Raw genomic sequence first — 19,819 nt, 5'->3', positions numbered from 1 at the left:
TGCAACTTGCTTTTTATTAAGCTGTAAACAATTCTAGGGTATACGTCTTCATTTATAGAGGTTAAAAGATAAGCAGAAATAATCCTGGGCAAGCACCAGGTTCTAGGCCGCCCTATCAAATAACAGCCATGAAATTTTGAGTCTGTCACTAATCTCACTATCCTAATTTTTAAATAATCTTCCTCATTTCTGTCTTTCACAGGGTGTATGTCAAAACTAAATGAAATAATCTGTGTGTGCTTTGAAAACTACTGTTTAATATATACATAAAATATTATTCTTAAATATTATCTAGAAAATAATCAGGTAGTGCTATTCTAATAGTATATAAGTATTTAACTTAAAACTTTAAGAGGTGTCACAATAATATTTCTATATTGAAATTTTTAGCTAATAGCATAGTTACTCCTAAATGTGAATGCTTCCTTGGAAACACTGACATATTATGTCAACAAAGGTTTAATCATGAGAAAATATATTTACATGAAATTCAAGTTATTAAATTGATGGTTTACAAATCAAATTCCATTTTACATCTATGAGCTTCTATGCTCAATCCTAGAGTAAATGAACAACAGCCCAAGTGCATTAAAACAATGAGAATGACTAAATCAGAAGAGGTCATAAAACTATGACATTTAAAAATATTTAAAAATTCACCCCAAATTTCCTACATGTGATGTTCAAAGGAATTATTTTGGTACAAACAACTTTATAAATGATTTCAGTTTTAATTACAATTCTTTTAAGCAAAATGTTCTCTATGAGATACACATCTGAAAGATTTACATTTTAAGTAAATTAAAACATTAGGATTCTTAGAGAAAATGGTTAAAAAAATTCTTAGTCACTGAGTTAAGGTACAATATTGTGTGGTTGGTTATAGATCTAATACGTTATTGGGTATATTGACTTCCCTTTTTACCAGAATAATTAAACATCAAATGAAAAGAGTGCTCTACAAAATCCCTCTTTTCTAAGTTTTTTCATGAATAGGATCATCAATAACAAACTATATCAATTTCACCTTAAAAACCTCTATGTATTTTATGTATTTGATTACCTTTCATCATGAATTATTCGCTTTTTTTTTTTTTTTTTTTTTGCTCTGGGTTGGTAGAAGGTTTTTGGGAAGTGACTTAAGTTTATGAATCTTCTCATTTTCCTTTATTTGAAACACATTACCTCATACTATTTCTTCAGACTCTCCAAGCTTGACTGGATACCCACTTTTCACTTCTCAACATTAAAATGCGAAAGAAACCATGGGAAAGTCCTGACATACATACATATGTAGAAAATATTACACAAAGCCATTACTTTGGGGGTTAGATCAATGTGATCATAGTAAGATAACTCCGAGATGAGTTAAGACCCTAAAATACAAGACAGAGTGCTTCACAAGTACATTCATGTCTGAGAAGGAAGGTGGGGCACATGGAACATGTTCTAATGTCTTCCTTGTAGATGCCAAGAGAGAATGAAAACAGCAAGAATATTTGGAGTCAATTTAGTTCAATTCCAAATTATAAATTTGACTAAACATGCACATTTAATGAATTAGTGGAATAAAACTCCAATTGTGTAAATCAGAACAATTAGTTATATGAGAGCTTTTGGACCTGTTTTAATGTTCTAAGTTTGTGACAAAGTTTTTTAAACAGAGAAATTTTGATCAGTGGCACCTCAAAAATAATAGTTTTCACTCAAAGGAAAGAGTAGTAACACAATGATGAATGCTCCAACTAGGTAGACATAAATGGCGCAATCTCGGCTCACTGCAAGCTCCACCTTCCGGGTTCATGCCATTCTCCTGTCTCAGCCTCCTGAGTAGCTGGGACTACAGGCGCCTGCCACCATGCCTGGCTTATTTTTTGTATTTTTAGTAGAGACGGGGTTTCACTGTGTTAGCCAGGATGGTCTCGATCTCTGACCTCGTGATCCACCTGCCTCGGCCTCCCAAAGTGCTGGGATTACAGGTGTGAGCCACCATGCCTGGCTCAAATTTTTATTTTTATGATCGGATTTTTTTTTTTTTTTCTAAACAAAGTCTCACATGGAACCTTAATATGTACAACACATAAAACTGAAACTACTCTGATTGAAGTGGTGATGAAGAGCCTGTGGCTTTTCTGACATGGTTGTCAACACACTCCTATGGAATCCTATACTTTAAGAAGTACTGTCTAAAAACTAATGACTTCACCAATTTTCTAATGTTGGACATTTAAATTCTTTCTTTTTTTTTTTTTGCTATTATAAATATCATTCAGTTATTTGCGTACATTCATGGTTATTTTCCTTGGATAAATTCCTGCAGGTGAAACTTCTAGGCCAAATGGTTTTAAGGCACTCATTGTCAAGCCAAGCAACTTCGACATTGTCTCTCCCCAAACCATTTGCCATAGGAGTCATCCATTTTCTATTCTGCTATTTAATGGTAACTAACCCCAGTTGTAGCATTCGAATCAGAATCTATTTCCGATATTTCTTCATCTTTTCTTTCTCTTACTTATGATGCCAAATAGGCTAGTATTAAGGCTAAATAAATGCCCTCCTTGAAGCACCAACATTTCCTTCCTGTTAAATGCCACTGGGTGACTAATGGATGAGCTTTTTGTTGTCTTTGGACAATGATCTGTCCAGGTAGTCAGCTTCTATAGAAAGTAGCTAATCAAAAGCAGACAGTCCCCTTTTGGGGGGGAATACCTTTGTTACTTGGCACTTTTAGTGAGACAAAGAAATGAAAAGGGCAGGAGAGAATTCCAGGCAAAGGTAGTCAGACAACATTGGAGGAACTTGGCATAGTTCAGTGCTATAAATGATGAACATAAAAAAGTGGTTAGAGATGAGGCCAGAGGCGAATGCAAATTGCCCACAAGTTACATAAGGGGGTAAAACTTTGTGGGTGGAAACTGTAGTAAATTTAAGAGTGAATGTCCATTCTAAAGAGAACAGTCAGTACAACCAATTGCCACCATGTGAGGGAATATCTTCTAGTTTCCAAAGCCATAGAAGGTTTCAATTTTTAAATTAATGATGGTACAAAATTAAAAAACAAAACAAAACAAAAAACAGTGCAAATTCGACCAAACACATATGTGAGCTGCAGTTTGCTAACAGCCTGTCTCACTTTACAATCTTAGGACTAGGGAGTTAGGGAAAGTGCAGCTCATGAAAGCCTGTGTATACTAAATTCAGGGGTTTGAACTTTATCTTGAGAACTGTAGAGACTCATTAAAAAGACTTGACACTGATTAACATCTTAGAAGGATCACTCTGGCAGCTGTATTGGAGTCAAGTCTGAAAGGGAGCTATGTAAGAAGGGCTTAAATCAAAGCAGTGAAGGAGGCATGGAAAGAAGGAGACAGATTTGAAAGAGGTTAAAAAGTCATATGGTTTAGTAAATTACACAGTTGAAACCTGAACCCAGGTCTCCTACCTTATATTGCTTGATATTCTTATAGCTAACTATACCAGTATTGCAAGATGTCTTTTGAGTGGAATGCTATTTATTTTGCAAGTCTTAAGATACAGGGGATGTTCTTCACAAACATTAGCTTGAAATACCAGGATTTTTTCCTATAGCTATCATGTAGCATAGGTAAACCTTGCACTAAAAGAAACTCTAGGAAAGAGGATATATAGAGAAATCCTGATGAGATACACAGTGGGCAAAATACAGTGACCATGAATAAAGTCCCTCATACTTCATTTGGCTTTCTATGCCAGTTTACAACTAAACAACAGATAAACAGATTGATATGGTTTGAATGATGGTGACCCTCTAAAATTCATGTTGAAGCTTAATCCCCAATGAGGTGATATTAAGAGGTGGGGCCTTTTGGGGAAGTAATTAAGTGATGAGGGCTCTGCCCTTATGAATGGATTCATGTCTTATAAAAGGGCTGGAGAGGATCTATCATGGTAGCTTGGACTGGTCAGGCAGCCTTGAGAAGGGTGGTCTTGGGATGCCATCTGAAGTCAGCTACAGTGGTCGGAGTGTGGGCTCCAGTGCAGGGGCCTGTGCGGAATGTCAGATATTTAGCTTCCTGTGGTATACTGATAAGCAGAACTCTTCTACTACATACCTCAATTTTGCCTAAGGAGATATGTGCAAGAACTTTCTTCAAAATTGCAGCACCATTAATAAACAAAAGGAAAGAATATTCAGAGAGAAGAATTTTAAGACATTCAGGAAACATGAAGGAAATGCATGATGTAGTATCAGGAATAGAGGATTACAAGCATTTCATTCCTTGGTGTAAAACATCAGATGTAGTATCAAAGACATCCGGATATTGTAAAACACAATTAGAAATTGGGTTTCCACCTGTGTTGGGGCAATATACATCAGTAGTAACCTTGGTGAAACCTCATTTTGGAAAGGCATCCTATATTGATGGGAAACTTCTCGATCATTTGGAGACTGGCGTTTTAGCCCAGGTCTTCCAGGCTACTGAAAAATGTGTACCTCTGATTTTTCAATTTCTTTTGAATTTCAATCTCTTCTACACTCTCAGCTTGCCACATTGTTTTTCGATGAAGTTGTAAAGCAGATGGTAGCTGCCTTTGAAAGAAGAGGATGTAAGTTGTATGGTCCAGAAACAAATATACCTCAGGAGTTAATGCTTCATGAAGTTCATCACGCATAAAGGGAAAAAACAACTGGTGTCACCTACTTGTAACTTTAGTTTGTTCACTTTAGGAAGGATTTTTATGATGTCTTCAGAAGTCAGAAAGCATCTGTTAAACCCAGCTTTGGTTATAAACTTGCACCATTGAAAACTTGCATATAGAATATAGATTCACTTGTACAGACATTATCATGTTCTGCATTTACAATAATGAGATGCCATCACTATTGCTAGAATACTGACATCATTCTTCTAAGCAGAAATTGAAACCGTAAATTTAAATCTTTTAATTATCAACTACCTGAAAGAGGTTAAGATATTCACACAGTATATATTACAGCAACCATATCACACTTAAGTTATTAAATTCAGACTATTTGTAACTTATTGTGATAGGGCCTGCCAAATGGCTTAGGGTATTTGAGTAATCATCACATATTTAAAGTAAAAACTTTAACTTAAAAACACTGTTAATGAAGGTTCTCTGGCACTTTTGATATTTTGAAAATTGTTTTGTGAGTAGTAGATAATTCAGTGCCATAGTGCGGTTAGCTCCCAGATAAACAATGAATTTATTTTTATTTTTATTTTTATTATTTTTGGTGATGGATCCAGAGCTAAGCTGCATTTCTAGTAGTTTGCCACTTTCTCCTATGTAATCTGGCTGCTCTGTCAATATGCTAATTGTGTGTCAAATTTTGTCTACAACAGCAGGCAACAGATGAAGATAAGTTGGTTGATATGTATCCAGCACTATGCATCCCTATTTCTCAATTTATTGTGTGTATTCACTTTCAATAATGTGTTTCAAACTGATATATATAAAAATATATATTATATATATTTTATAATATATTATATATATATTATATATTTTATTATACATATTATAAAATATATATAAATATATTATAACATATATATATCTTTTTTTTTTTTTTTTGGTAGAGATGGAGTCTTGCTCTGCCGCCCAGGCTGGAGCGGAGTGGTGGAGTGGAGTGGCACGATCTCGGCTCACTGCAACCTCCGCCTCCTGGGTTCAAGCAATTCTCCTGCCTCAGCCCCCCAAGTAGCTGGGATTATAGGCACACGTCGCCAAGCTCAGCTAATTTCTTTTGTATTTTAGTAGAGACAGGGTTTCACCATGTTGCCCAGGCTGGTCTCAAACTCCTGAGCTCAGGTAATCCACCCGCCTCGGCCTCCCAAAGTGCTAGGATTACAGGCATGAGCCACTGCGCCTGGCCTCAAACTGATTATTTTTAAAAAACAACATAAAGACTGAAGTAGTAACTTAATAATGTTAACTTATTTATTTTTTGTACAGTTAAAAAAGGGGCTAGAGAAAACTAGTTTAGGCGCTTTTTTGCGCTGCTGCCTTCCATCATGGGAAGACATAGCATTTGTCTTTTTTAACCTTGTGAAGATGCAGCATGAAAGCCCTCATCAGACACAATGCCAGAACCTTGATCTTGGACTTCTCAGCCTTCAGAACTGTGAGAAGTAAATTTCTATTATCTATAAATGACCCAGACTGTGGTGTTTTATTATTGCAGTAAAAATGGACTAAGACAGAGACCACTAAATATTTAGTAAAGAAAAGTCTTTCTTACTATACTTCTACCTCAAAAATTCTATGACCAAAATTAATTTATGTTTCCAGATCATCTGCATTGTGGTTAATCTCTGCATATTTAGTGGGAGTGAAGACTACCGCTTCAATTTGGTTAGTACATTTTTTTAGTTCAATAATTAACAGAGCCAGACAACAAGTCAAATGGAAAGTGAAGTCATTAGGTGGGGTGAAGTGATGTGAAATCTGAGTGTTTTCTCTCTTAACCTCCTGGATGGGAGCTTGACTCCATTTGTCTGACTGGCAAATTGATGAGCTAATAGAAGAGCGTTTGTTGAATAGCTCTGTAAATAACAAAACCTACTCCTACTACCTGCTTGAAAATGATGTATTTTTCTTTATTAAACAAAATATTAAATGCTTTTATTAAACAAGATATTGTTTTCTTTATTAAACAAGATATTAAATGAAAATGCTGTATTTTTCTTAAACAAGATATTAAATTATTTTTGCAAAATCATCAAAGAATATATAGTTATCCTAAAGTTTCTGTACTAGACAACCACATTGGTACAGACAGAAAACAAAACTTCCAGATTATAACATTTAGAAATGTGTTACAAACTTGTAAATTTGTAACAAGGTAGCTAAACAATGGTTTATTTTGACTATTCTGCTTACAGTGAAGGTGTCAATATTCACTTCATGGTAATGATATTAAACTTTCAACCAATGTTGTTTTATAGTTTCTTATTTTTAAATGGACATAGGAGTGTGATGGTGCTAAAAATATGCTATATTTAGATGTCTCTGTAACCCATCAGTTGGAATAGGTCGGGTTATATACAGTAACAAATACCCCAAAATGTCAGTGGATTGAAATGACAAAGCTTTAATTTTTCATTCTGTTGCATGTCCATCACGGGTGGCCTGAGGGCTCCACTCCGTGCTGTCTCCTTATTCCAGGATCCAGGATGACAGGGCAGACACCAACTTTGCCAGTTGCTATGGCAGAAGAAAGTTCTCTGGCTCAGAAGTTACACATGTCACTTTTAATCAAAACTTGCTGGCAAGAACTAATATAGTCTTACTCAACGATAGCTGTGAAGTGCAATTTCATCATGTGCCCAGAAGGCAGAGAGCTGGAAATATTTGGTGAACAGAACTAATGACTGTCACAGTTACCCAAAAAATTGCTCTATTATGGTTTCACATATCTTTGTTTTCTCTGCCTGACTAAACTATGAAATCAGAATCTACAACTTGAAAGGTTCCCAACAAATTCTTTTGATTCACTGATTCTACATAGATAGATGAGTTCAATATAAAGTGTGATTTAAATAAATAAATTATGTCCTCTTAGAACTTCCCCCCAATACTAAATATATAGATGCTCCTTCACTTATGATGGGTTACATCCCAATAAAACCATCACAAATTGAAAATTCATAAGTAAACAATTATAACAAGATTCTGTTATAAGCAACAAATAGTAACAAGATTCTGTTATAAGCAACAAATTATAACAAGATTCTGTCATAAGCAACAAATTATAACAAGATTCTGTTATAAGCAACAAATTATAACAAGATTCTGTTATAAGCAACAGAAAACACACAAAGACACTAGGTTAGATATATTAAATAGGAAACGGTAACTTATACAGAAAAGGAATTTCTTTATTAAAGTTCTGGATCCTGGGAAGTCTAAGGTTGAGGGGCCACGTCTGGAGAGACCATTCGTGTGGGTGAAGCCTCTGTAGAATCCTGAGATTGTTCAGGGCATCACATGGCAAGGGGGCAGAGCAGGCCAGCTCAGATTTCTCTTCCACTTCTTCTTCATATAAAGCCATCAGCCTCATTCCCATGATAACCCATTAATGCATTAATCCATGAATGATTAATCCATTAATAAATGAATGGATTAGTCCCTTCATTAGGGTAAAGCCCTCATAACCCAATCACCTCTTAAAGGTCTCACCTCTCAATACTGACACATTTGGGATTAAATTTCATCATGGATTTTGGAAGAAACAAGTATTGAAACCATACCATCTACCAAACATCATAGCTTAGCCTAACCTATCTTGGACATGCTCAGAGCACTTTCTGTACAGTATTCAATAAAATACATGAGTTATTCAACACTTTATTATTAAAATAGGCTCTGTGTTAGATGATTTGGCTCAGCATCTTGAGAAGTATTGTACCACATATCGCTAGTCCAGGAAAAGACCAAAATTCAAATTCAAAGTAGAGTTTCTACTGAATGTATATTGCTTTTGTACTATCATAAAGTCAAAAAATCCTAAGTCAATACATTGTAAATCAGGGACTGTCTGTATTTAAATCCAGTTCTGGGATCATACTAAAATTGAGTTAAGAGCCCAGGGTGGAATCACCTGGGTATCAAATCCAGGTATAATCAACAAAATAGTTATTCAAAGACCAACTGTATTCATTTTTCCACAAATAGCTACAATCCATTAAAGAATCATGCATGTAAATCTGACACTACAATAATCCCTTTCTTTACTTTCATTCTATTTGCTGTGTAAATCTACACATTAGGAACCATCCACACATTGCTGAAGAGAAACAGCCACTCATGCTGTCTGTGCTCACTTTAAGATCATGGTCATAAATCCAAAATGTCTAGGACTCTCCAATCTTTATCTCCATACCTCATTTGTCGCAGGAATTCTAGATTCATATATATCTTGGTATCTCTGCTGTGATGTCTGTTAAGTTTCTAAAACCTAACCTAGCCAAAACAGAACCATCTATTTTCATGACCTGCAAAGCTGTTTCTTTCTGAGTTCTTCCCATGTCTGAAAGCTGCACCATTTACCCAGTTTGTCAAGCTAAAACATAGGAATCCTCCTGATTCCTCTCTCTCCCTTATTCTAAATCAAACCTACTAGCAAGTCTTGGGAACTTTACTGCTAAAACATATGCATGACCTAAGAATTCTTCACTAGGTCCTCTAATAGCCCACTCTAAGACCGACTTCCACTTGGACTACTGTTAAAATCTCCTAACTGATCTGTCTGTTATCACAACAAGCTCCCTACTTCCAAATCCATTTTCCACACAGTGATAACTCCTTACTTCCAAATCCATTTTCCACATACTGATAATAGCAATCTTTTAAAAACAACATCAGTCCATGTCATTGCCCTTAAAATTTACCATTATACTTTGAATAAAATTAAAAGACCATTGGCCCTCAAAGCTTATTTCACTGATACATACATCACAGACCACTCCCTCTCATTCCCCTACATGGTACACATTTCTACTCCTTCAATACAATGGATTTGCTCACCTGAGGGCCTTTGTATTACCTTTCTTTCAATCTTTGCAGGATGTCTGCTTGTCATTTAGGCTCAGCTTAAATGACAATTTCCTGACCATTCTATATAAAAAGGAACCACCTCATCACTATCTTTTGCATCACCTTAATTATCTGCATATTTCTTTATTATTTTACAATGTGTCCATGTTTATTTATTCTTTTTCACTTGTTTCACACCACTAAAACATAATCTCAGCTGTTTTGCTCCCCACCATGTCTTCTATCCTCTGTGCCTAAGTCACTGTCTGGCTCACATTAGGTACTCAGCAAATATTTGTTGAAAAGATGCTTATGATTTCAAAATACACAAAGTACATGGCATGAGCAGGGAAGGTACAAAAGTTACATAACACAACACTTGATAATTTGTAATTATTCTGGAATTTCAGATGATAAAAATTAGATTATAAATTATTAAACATAACAAAGACAAATGCTTTTGTAGTGTAATTTTTCCACAAGTAATTAACCTGACTTGGAAGACAGTTTACATTCAAACCTAGACAGTTGGGTACTGGAAAGGGAAAACAGAATGAACATGAGAAGAGTTGGGGCATTTACCAATACTGAACATTTATCATGTGCCTGGCATAATATAATTGTCATGTCTTTAATTTTAACGAGGTAGGTATTGCTATTCCCATTTTAGAAATTATAATATTGAGGTGTAGACTCATTAAGTAGCTTGCTCACATAGTGGTGAGCCCTGACACAGGAGCAGCAGTATCTACAACTAGAAAAGTAGTGATAACTCAGGAATAAAAGGTGTAATGGCCACACGGAACAACAAAAAAGAGCCCATATAGCCAAGACAATACTAAGCAAAAAGAACAAGGCTGGTGGCATCATGCTACCTGACTGCAAACTATACTACAAAGCTACAGTAACCAAAACAGCATGGTACTGGCACCAAAACAGATATATAGACCAATGGAACAGAACAGAGGCCTCAGAAATAACACCATACATCTACAAGCATCCAATCTGTGACAAACTTGACAGAAACAAGCGAGGGGGAAAGGATTCCCTATTTAATATATGGTGCTGGGAAAATTGGGTAGCCATATGCAGAAAACTGAAACTAGATCCCTTCCTTACACCTTATACAAAAATCAACTCGAGACGGATTAAAAGACTTAAACGTAAAACCTAAAACTATAAAAACCCTAGAAGAAAACCTAGGCAATACCATTCAGGACATAGGCAAAGACTTCATGACTAAAACACCAAAAGCAATTGCAACAAAAGCCAACATTAATGAATGGGATCTAATTAAACTAAAGAGCTTCTGCACGGCAAAAGAAACTATCATCAGAGTGAACAGGCAACCTACAGAATGGGAGAAAATTTTTGCAATCTATCCATCTGACAAAGGTCTAATATCCAGAATCTACAAGGAACTTAAACAAATTTACAAAAATAAAACAACCCCATCAAAAAGTAGGCAAAGGATATGAACAGACACTTCTCAAAAGAAGACATTTATGCAGCCAACAGACATATGAAAAAAAGCTTATCATCACTGGCCATTAGAGAAATGCAAATCAAAACCACAATGAGATACTATCTCACTCCAGTAAGAATGGCGATCATTAAAAAGTCAGGAAACAATAGATGTTGGAGAGTATGTGGAGGAATAGGAATGCTTTGACACCGTTGGTGGGAGTGTAAATTAGTTCAACCATTGTGGAAGACAGTGTGGTGATTCCTCAAGGATCTAGAACCAGAAATACCATTTGACCCAGCAATCTCATTATTGGGTATATCCCCAAAGGATTAAAAATCATTCTACTATAAAGACACATGCACACTTATGTTTATTGCAACTCTATTTACAATAGCAAAGACTTGGAACCAACCCAAATGCCCATCAATGACAGACTGGATAAAGAAAATGTGGCACATATACACCATGGAATACTATGCAGTCATAAAAATTAAGGAGTTAATGCCATTTGCAGGGACATGGATGAAGTTGGAAATCATCATTTTGAGCAAACTAACAGGAACAGAAAACCAAACACTGCATGTTCTGACTCATAAGTGGGAGTTAAGCAATGAGAACACATAAACACAGGGAGGGGAACATCACATACTGTGGCCTGTCGTGGGGTGGGGGGAAAGAAGAGGGAGAGCATTAGGACAAATACCTAATGCATACGGGGCGTAACACCTAGATGACGGGTTGATGAGTGTGACAAACCACCACGGCACATGTATACCTACCTATGTAACAAACCTACATGTTCCGCACATGTACCCCAGAACTTAAAGTATAATACATAATAATAATAAAAAAGGTGTAACAACAAGAGAACACCCCACACTAACAGAAGTGTAGTATCCCATTATTCTCTGTAAGGACCACACCATGTCTGAGATATAAACAGGGTTTGGGGGGTATGACTTTAATGGAACACTGGAAAATTAAATGCATTCAGTGAAAAGCAAATCCAACTAAGAGACTGATATGTGACAACAATATTATACACAATAATGTTAAAAACTTAGGCTCTTTTAGCTTGCAGAAGAAAAACTCCAGAGTATAAAATGGTCTTCAAGTTAAGTAGAATTATATCTAATTTAGTGATAGAGTTTTAATTGTAGGTCTTAATGTGAAAATCAAATTATCCTGAAAAATCCTTAGGAAAATACCATAGTCCAGCATGTTACACAAATTTCAATTGGTCCAGCACCCCAGGATCAACAGGTTTCCTCCTATTTTAGGATTTATGGCTATTTGTTTTCCATGAAGCACTAGAAATGTTACATGGTTGCCTTGTGTTTAGTTGCATGTAAAGGTTTATCTTTAAATGCAGTGCTCACATAACAGAAAGATAGTGGGAACTCAAACAGCTAGGGAAAGGAGATACATGTTTCCCATTTCATTTTCACTCCTGGGCATATGCTGGACTAGAATGCCCAGCACTATTTAAATTGTTCCCTTTTCTCTTTCTCTCTTCCCTCCCCCTTTTTATGTAGGAGAGGGGAATAGAGAGAATATGATGCATTTGCATAAATTTTATGTACTCAATATAACTCTATTTTATATAAGTAACTTTAATATAGAAGATTTATCTGATATAATACAGAAGGCAAAACTATGATCAAAGAGTAGACATTACCAGGTAAAATAGGCTTTCATTTAAAGTAATATGCCTTATTGTCCCACAAAGCATTTATATAATGGTTACATGCCATATATTATTATTTTGGATTAGATAATTAATAAATTCCATCCCAATATTATAACAATACTTTTGTGGAACAAGTAGACAAAATAAAACAAAAAAATAAGAATGACTTTATGCTATTTTAGATTGACATTATTATTTCCTTTATTGCTTGTAATTCAAATGGGTGTATAATTAGTAATAAATTTAGGATTCTTAGAGTACATAATAATCTATGATATTCCAAACATTCAGAATGAATGAGTTGCTGGATTCAACTCCCTATCATTATAAATTATTTCAAATGTAGGACAGGATTACAATAATTTTCAAGTTTCAAAAAATGCCAAAGGCAGTAAGCAATTAAGTAAAATAATATAAATGTCAAGAGAAATAAGAATTTTCAAAATTTCAGGTAACTTCAACCAACAGAAAATTTCAATCAGGTTCATGGTGCCTGTGAAAGACAATCCAGGAATGCATTTTAGTTAGTAGTTGATTAAATGGGCTAAATAAAACCCCTTCTGTCTTCCTATACATGGCAAAACCCCATCTTTACTAAAAATACAAAAATTAGCTGGGCATGGTGGCGGGCGCCTATGATTCTAGCTACTTAGGAGGCTGAGGCAGGAGAATCGCTTGAACCCAGGAGGCAGAGATTGCAGTGAGCTGAGATCTTGCCACTGCATTCCAGCCTGGGTGACAGAGTGAGACTCTGTCTTAAAAAAAAATTTATATACATATATATAAAATATATATGTGTATATATACATATATATAAAATATATGTGTATATATATACATATATATAAAATATATGTGTATATATGCACATATATAAAAAACGTATGTATATATATATATTTTTTAAAAATGAATAAATCCCACAATTTGTTTCAGGATGATTCAGGGGCAAGGTCATTCAGAGCATGTAACCTATGGTAATGAGTTTAGACTAAGTACAATGGGAAGGCACTGGAATACTCTAGGAAAGGGATGGAAAGTCTGGAGACATGCAGAGAAGTATAAAGATATAATCCAATTTGTGTTTTCAGAAGTTCACTATGTGGAAAACAGTTTAGAGGTCACAGAAGTGGAAATGGGAAAAAAAGGGAGTAGGCTGCAGTCATGCATGCAAAAGGATTATGGCTTAGACTAGGTTAGTGGCAGCAGAAGTAGAAAACATGAGATTAAATTCTAAGATATTTTAGAAGCATAAAGTATGAGACTGACAAATGGAGTAGAGCTAGGGGCAAGAGAAAAGAAGAAGCTAAAGATAACTCTTAAATTTAAGGCTTTAGTTGCTGTATAGACCAGTGGTCCCCAACCTCTGGTCCATGGCCTAATAGGAACTGGGCTGAAAGGCAGTAGGTGAGTGGTGGGTGAGTAAGTAAGCTTCATCTGTATTTACAGCCGCCTCCCATCACTCACACTACCACCTGAGCTCCACCTCCTGTCAGATCAGCAGCAGCATTAGATTCTCATAGGAGCACAAATCCTATTGTGAACTGTGCATGCGAGGGATCTAGGTTGTGGGCTCCTTATGAGAATCTAATGCCTGCTAATCCGTCACTGTCTCCCATCACCCCCAAATGGGACCATCTAGTTAGAGGAAAACAAGCTCAGGGCTCCCACTGATTCTACATTATGGTGAGTTGTATAATTATTTCATTATATATTACAATGTAATAATTAAAGAAATAAAGTGCACAATAAATGTAATGTGCTTGAATCACCCCCAAGCCATCCCCCCACCCACCCCAGGTCCATGGAAAAATTGTCTTCCACAAAACCAGTCCCTGGTGCCAAAAAGGTTGGGGACCTCTGGTACAGATCTAGTACCATTTTCCAAAAAGGGGAAGATTCTGCTGGGTTAGATCTACTAAATATTTTCTTTCCCATATTATACAAAAGGCCTATTTATTTCTTCATTTACTTGGTAATTATCGAATATCTACTATGTGTTAGGTTATGCTAGTGTACAATATTTTCTTTTTTGTAACTATTTTTACTGAATTCCCAATTTCAGGTTATTTTTTGAACTCTATCAAATGTAATATATTTTCTCACCTAGAGTTACTTATCTGTGCATCCATCCTTGGTTAATGAGAAAGAGTAGCAAATTTTTTCTTTGTTATTTGTGCCTCCCTCTACTATTCATTTTAATTGGGCATTCTAGATGTACTTGGAACTATTACACCAATTGGCCTCATTATCACATTGTACTGTAATTATTTATTGGTGTGTTTCTGAAATTACATCCTATCCTCCTTGAGGGAAAGCACCTGGTCTCTTTCGTTTGGTGCTATAGTCCCAGCATAGGACACAGTGCTTGGCACACAGTAGGTACATCATTACTATATTAAGGTGGAGATAAAAGACAGAGGCCTATAACCATTGTCTAAGGATAATGTGTAATGCCAAATTTTCAGTCCTATGATGGGTTTGTTTTCCTCTTCTGGAAGTTATTGGTGTATGTTCCTGACAGCTTAGATGGAAGACTCCAAAAATATACTTGAGACCCGAAAGACCATCTTATTATTCAGTGAGAACACTGAGATTTTCATCTGCCTTATTTGCCCACATAGCAGTTGAGAACAGATAAAATGCTCTCCAACAGTTTCTGTTTTATATGGTGCCATTTATTGCTTAACCCAAGATAAACCTCAATAGAAAAATTATCATTTTCATGATTTCCTTGAAATGGGATATATAGGTCCACTTGGTTTTATATTAATATCTCATTACTTCATTGGTTTGCTAAATTGATTTGTTCAATTCATATCTTATTCTCTAAAGTTGGGAAATTTCTAGAACATCATATATCATGGTCCTAGGGCAAATACTCTTTAAAATCAGCACTACATCCATAACAGAATGTGTCAGTGAAAAAGTTGATTTTCTCCGTATTCCATAAGGAGAATATCATATAACCCCAAGTAAGAGAAACCCCATGCCTTCAGATCACAATCAAAACACATGTCCAGAGGAAATATTTCCTGTGGTTGGAGCAAACAAGAACCTCTATGACAAGGAAGGTTTTCAGAGGCTACAATACACCTTCCTGAGTAACCCTTCTTAGAGCACAATTTGAAGAAAGCTTGCTGATAAATTACTTATAGGTGCAATTAAGTTCAAAAATGAAATAAATGAAATGATGTAAAATGATATAATATCAATGCATCACAATATATATATTTGAGTATATAAATATAGCAGCATGGAAAAGGGAGCTTTTCCAGTCTTTTGAGAAGTCAATCCCCATGACTTGTTTTGTTTATCCATCTTTTGTGGTAGGTTGATTTCTAAAGTAAGATAGATGATTTATTTTGGTAAAGACTAAGTTTACCAAATAGCTTTCAATAACTGATGAGGCTTCCCAGATCTCTGGCAGTAAGAGGATAGCAACCTCGAATGTTTCTCAATTCATCCCTGCTGTTCCTTCCAATCACATTCACTATTACACCAATTACAGTCACTATTCTTCAGGTAACTCTTCCTGGATTACTACTAGAGTATCTTCCTATCTTCACTGCCAACCCGTAAACTTTCCTTCCATCCAATATATGGTTTCCAGGAAAATTTTTGTAAAGCTCTGTTCATTATGCCATTATTTGGTTCAAAACCTTTTAACAGTTCTTGTAGCATTCATAAAAGAAGTCCAAATAAATAAGTCTCTTTGTGCTCTACGTTCTGCCTACCTTGCCAGCTTTATTCATATTTCTAAGCACCTCAATGATACAGGCATTTGTCCTCAATCTTTCAGACTTTCTCCTTGCGTTTGTTTTATACAATCTGTTCCCCTGATAGGACAGCCCTTCTTTTTAGTAAGGGACTATCCCAGATTTCTCTAACAAAGAGAACAAAACAAAAACAAACCACCACCATGGCTTCAATCAAGCTAGACATTTATTTTTCTCACACAACAGTCCAGAGGTAGCTGGGTGGTCCATTGTGGGTATGCTGCCCTGCTCCCTGAGACTGTCCAGGGACCATGATTCCTCCTATCTTGCTTTCCCATCTCCTACCATGGTTTCCTTAAATGTTAAATGGCTGAGAAGGAAGAAAGAGACATAGGAATGTATGGCCAATCGTTTTATGGGCAAGATCCCCACATTGCCCATATCATTTCCATTTATATCTCATTAGCAATGGCTTTGTCACATGGCCACCCATCGCTGCTAGTGAGGCTGGGAATTGTAGCCTCTAGGTTGATAGGCACATGCACTGTTAAACCCTGTGAATAGAGCAGGTGGTGGAAAGGAGTTCTGTTACTAAAGGAAATAAGGGGATGCTGTGGATTGGGTTCAATTAGAACTCTCTTTCTTTCAGTTTATGCCTTTAGAAATAACATTCATCTTCAAAGCCAAACTCCAGTAACATCTCCTCAGGTGTTTACACCTTTAGAAACAACATTCATCTCCAAAGCCAGACTCAAAGAACACTTCCTCCTGGTCAGTCTTCTCTGATTTTATCCTATCTCCTTATCCCATATAGCTCCAAAAGGATTAGCAACTCTCCTCTGAAATTTCATAGCTTTCATACCTACTATGGAATTTGGCACAATCTAGACATATTATAGTTAGCCATATACATATTAAAGATAGTTTGTCAGAAAATGTAATGTGGCCCAAAAGCAAACAACATATGTGTGCTATTCATTACTCCTCCTTCATTGTTCTATTCATACACAAAGACAAAGATAGAGGCTGTATGAACTTCTTATTCTGTATTTCTAGAAGTGATTTATACAGGAGTAAACATTCAATAATGGTGGTAATGATAACATTGCTTTATCCAATACACTGATAATTTATCTTCATTTACTACAAAAATAACATTTTACAAAGTAACATATACATATTTGATCTAGAGAAATAAGTTTTAGAAATTGTTTAGAAACAAGGTTATTGTAAAAGATTTTCAATTAAACAAAATATTATGTCCTAAAATTTTACTAAAAGTATTTTTGAATAATGATGTTTAAATAAAGCATGTTTGTGCTTTTGTCCTTTAGCAACAATTTTCCAAAAACAAGCAAAGTCCTTGAATAATACTAATGGATCATTATATATTTTTAATTTCTTAGGTTTATTTTTCATTCTCATATCTGATTTCTTTCTTCCATTTGTTGACATCTGTTACTTTGGGGGTTCATATCTTCTTGTTTTGGCATAATTAGTTTATACTTTTCAGATAACATGAAACAGTCTACATTTCTAGTGGGTAAAATATTTTATTTTATTTCATAATTTTTACTACGGACCAAATACTTACTTTACATTGAGTAACACATCAGACTAGATGATTTAAGTTATGGAATTTCACTGTTACAGTGTAAATTTTGGATACAGTATACCAAAAAATATATACCTCCTATTTTTCCTTTAATACTGAACCATAAATTATGAGCAGGGAGTCATTTCCTTTGATTAATAACTTTGCCGGCCATGTATAATGAATATTTACACATTATTCTATGTTGGTAGAGTGCTTAAAATGCCTGAAACAATAACTATTATCAAGCCAAATTTAGAGAAATTGTACATATCAAAGTCTTTCAAATGACAGGAGTATAACATATAGGAAACATACGATAAATCCCCTTTACTTAAAACTCAGAAAGATTATAAAAGCCTCCTATAAACATTTTTTTTTAAAACAGACATCTGAGTCTGTCAGTAATTTAAAATTTAAATGTATGTAATAGCCTGGGGGAATTGTAGTAAGGGTTGTTCCCAGGGTGAGTTATAAACATCAAAATATTTATTAAAACACCTATGTAAGCTCCAATGAAACATATTATCTTGAAATTATGTTAAAGTAGAACTTACAATTCATGCACTTACAAGACCAAGCCTATGATACATTTAATAATCATGCTTTAAAAGGCCATAAATCTGTGTTTAATACAGAATACATTAAAAAAAAATTTTTGTCCTTTTTGTATACTTAAAAAATCTATTCAGGCAAACATACTCTTAAAGTGTAACTGTTGATTTTATTGGCAAATCTATAATAATGCATATGATCAATCTTTATTGAATTATTTTGGGTCACAAACACAATTAATAAATCATCTTTGAAGTGCACTGACTATAATCAGTATACTCTGGAACAAGGCCAAGGGGCCATTAATCAAAATATGCAGCAAGCAAAGTGAGAGCCGCAGCCTGACCAGTTAGGTAAACATAGAGTGAAGCTAATAAAAACCTATCTCGGTTTAAAACCACCACCATGTTTACTTTTGCAACTAAGATAAACATTATGATAAAATTAAAGTTGTGTAAAAAATGAGGTTTGCTCATGATGACCAGAGTAAATATATAGCAATTGAACATTCATTTTATGTACCTAATTTGACATTTAAAAAGTCTAAAGTTCAGGTACCAAAAATCTACAAAAATTGGATATTTGAATTTGATGATTATATTATCCATCTAAATTTAAAAAACATAATTTTCAAATACTTTGAGATTTAAACTTTGAATACATTGCTAGCAATTTTTAAGAATCAAGGTATGAAAATAAATTCTTTTTGAAAAGATGGGATGGTCAACTACCCCATTTTAAGTTGGCACATGCAATTTCATCTCCTTCTCTCTATATATGTATTTCTAAAATGAATTGGTAAACAACAACAAAAAAAACTCAAAAGGCAAACACTGTTGTGAGGGTACAAATTGTTATAGCCTTCCTGGAGAAATTCTGGCAAAACATACATACATGTATGTGTAATATATGTGTAATTCCATGTATAACTCTCTCTATATATAAACTATTACATATCTCAAATTAATCAACTGCTTTTAAAACATAGTCTTCCAAAGATATTATTTTCCTCCCACATTACACCATATTGATTGCTAAATGGAAGAAAAAAAAAGTTGTGGGTTACAGCATAACTGGTGTGAGCCTAGTTTTGTCAACGAAGTGTGGAAGAGAGAGGGATCTGCAAAGACACAGAGTACCAGGTCTCAACGGTGGTCATCTCCAGGTGGGTGGGATTACGAGTTTCCCATATGCTCATTCTTTTGTTTCTGTGTGTTTTCTGATTTTTCTGGAATGAGCATGAACTGCTT

General features: G+C 35.1%; 1 protein-coding gene and 1 pseudogene across 4 annotated transcripts in view; one reads left to right on the top strand and one right to left on the bottom strand.

The window, feature by feature from the left end:
- XRCC4 (X-ray repair cross complementing 4) overlaps positions 1–19,819 on the bottom strand; it is a 273,210-nt gene that overhangs the window by 66,582 nt on the left and 186,809 nt on the right.
- LOC101127615 (coenzyme Q-binding protein COQ10 homolog B, mitochondrial-like) lies at positions 3,925–4,655 on the top strand (annotated as a pseudogene).

Source organism: Gorilla gorilla, chromosome 4 (genome assembly GCF_029281585.2).
Source record: "Gorilla gorilla gorilla isolate KB3781 chromosome 4, NHGRI_mGorGor1-v2.1_pri, whole genome shotgun sequence".
Taxonomy (NCBI): Eukaryota; Metazoa; Chordata; class Mammalia; order Primates; family Hominidae; genus Gorilla; species Gorilla gorilla.
The sequence above is the reverse complement of the archived record's forward strand: the minus strand, read 5'-3'. Positions and strand labels throughout refer to the sequence as shown.